The sequence below is a fragment of the Anopheles coluzzii genome, assembly GCF_943734685.1.
Source record: "Anopheles coluzzii chromosome X unlocalized genomic scaffold, AcolN3 X_unloc_72, whole genome shotgun sequence".
In the NCBI taxonomy this organism is placed as follows: domain Eukaryota; kingdom Metazoa; phylum Arthropoda; class Insecta; order Diptera; family Culicidae; genus Anopheles; species Anopheles coluzzii.
In genome coordinates this window covers 5001-7500 of record NW_026054505.1, presented here as the reverse complement: position 1 = coordinate 7500, position 2500 = coordinate 5001, and positions in this window count along the sequence as shown.

The window sequence follows — 2500 nt, the reverse complement described above, 5'->3', positions numbered from 1 at the left end:
CCACGTGGCAAAAGTATTCGAGTTCAGATTTCTGGGACTTAGCGTATTTTTCAAACCTGATAATGAAAATTGAAGTACAAATGGGGCATAAGCTAGGCGTTGCCCAGTAACTTTTTTTCGCCACATGGAGGAAGTAGTCGAGCTCCAATTTCTGGGACGTAGCGTATTTTTCAATCATAATAAACCAAATCAAACATAAAAATCATGAAACTTACACCACGTCCCTAGGTTGTGCACAAAACGTAACGATAAAGTGCCGGCGAGGTTAGAGGTGCACCAAAATTGTGTACCGATTAGGAAAAGTACTCTATGTTGCTATGACTTGGGTAAAAAGTGTTGATTAACTGCTGGTTACGATAGACAGTTGCTTATCGTACACATCGCAAACGAACACCCCTTAGTGAGCAGTAGCAGAAGTCGATGGAACAAAGCGAATGCATTACAAACTGATCAAGTAAAATAAGGAACGCTACGTACTAGGACTTCTTTCCAAGAATGGTGTCCGCGACGGGAGGGCAAGCGTCCTTCCCAGGTTTCCCTAGTAAACCTTGTATGGTAAACATACCCAAGCGTGTCCGTAAGCACGCAACGATAGTCACGAACGAGCACATACCTAGGGAAAGTACTCTACGTACTAGGACTTCTGTCCAAGAATGGTGTCCGCGACGGTCGGGCACTGTGACGCAATTACCAAATCCTAGAATCGTACAAGCAGTGTGTACAAACATAAACATTAACGCGTTCGCTCGGGCTGCGCCGTCCGTGTTGAACACAAATGCGGGTGATTATATGAGTGGATGGACAAAAACATGCGTGGCGAAGACAATTTTCTGCACGATGTGCACATAGCTCATTTCGTCGTCCCGGGCGAATGGAAAAACACAAAAATCTCGAGTATCTTTCTAGGTTTCTGTTATAAAAGGGCAGGCCAAAAGGTGACCGGTTGAGATGAGCATTTTAAGCATGCAAGCACTTAATTGCAACTTTTCCTACAAAAACTAGGTACGTACACGTAGATTGTATCAACATGGACATCCATGATTGCGTACGCCCGGGCTGCGCCCTCCGTGTTGTACTTTCCCTGATTGGTACACAATTTTGGTGCAAGTGTACCAACATCGACATCTATGAACGCGTACGCTCGAGCTGCACCCTCCGTCTTGTACTTTCCCTGATCGTACACAGTTTTGGTGCACGGCTATCCCGAAAGGCAACTTGTACCAACATCGACATCCATGAACGCGTACGTAGCGTACTTTCCCTGATCGGTACACAATGTTGGTGCACGGCATAGGAAATGGGCTTAAAATGGTCAAACTCAATCCATTTCCACTAAAGATAGTCAATAACAGCTGTGCCGATGAAGTAGGGCACGATGCAAGTCAATGTTATTTAATGAATTACATGTTCACCATACATTTCAGTACAAAATTGCTCGGTCAGACCTACAAAGTGCTATATCTCGAATACTAAACGTCGCAGATGGGTGTCGTAGAACAATTTTAAGTTCGTCTAACGATTCTACATCCGATTCTGGATAGTGGTTTTTCGACCACTTTTCAACATTTTGTGACACCCCGAACCTAGGGGCAGCTCCCTAGCTTTTTTCAAAAATGTGCACCGAACGGGCCAGAGAGCTCGAGTAGTCGAAAATTTTTTTTTTTGCTAAAACCCCTCAAAACGTGTCAGGAACGCACCCTAGATGATGAAAAGTGCAACCAGAATGTCAATCGACAACATGCCCGGGGGTACAAATTTGCTCTACGCGTCCCTAGGTAGGGTACTTTTTCATACAAACATCAAAGTGTACGGTGCACACAGTGCGCGGAACAAAAATTGCTCGGTCAGACCTAGGACGGGCCATATCTCGAATACTAAACGTCGCAGATGGGTGTCGTAGAACAATTTTAAGTTCGTCTAACGATTCTACATCCGATTCTGGATAGTGGTTTTTCGACCACTTTTCAACATTTTGTGACACCCCGAACCTAGGGGCAGCTCCCTAGCTTTTTTCAAAAATGTGCACCGAACGGGCCAGAGAGCTCGAGTAGTCGAAAAATTTTTTTTTGCTAAAACCCCTCAAAACGTGTCAGGAACGCACCCTAGATGATGAAAAGTGAAACCAGAACGTGAAACGACAACTTTGTTGGGGGTACCCTTTTTACTCTACGGGCCACTAGCTTAGGCGCGCCAACAGCGCTTTCCTCTCGGGTTCCCATTTTTTGCCCTCCTGGGATTATGATCATTTACTCATTGCCTACTATAGGGAAGGTACCTTGCTCCGAGGTCAAAAATGAAGATTTCACCAAATCGTAGTTTTAACCTCTATTTAGTCGTAGGAGCATGGTTTGCAGTGTCCGTGGGTCATATAAGCCCCCGTTTGGGTCATACGTCCCCTCCCCGATGAAAATCGTCATATGACTATAGGCCGAACTTATGAAGCAAAAGTGGTGTCTGGTGGGTTCTGCCGATGATCTTAACCTATGATTTTGAGTTTCCA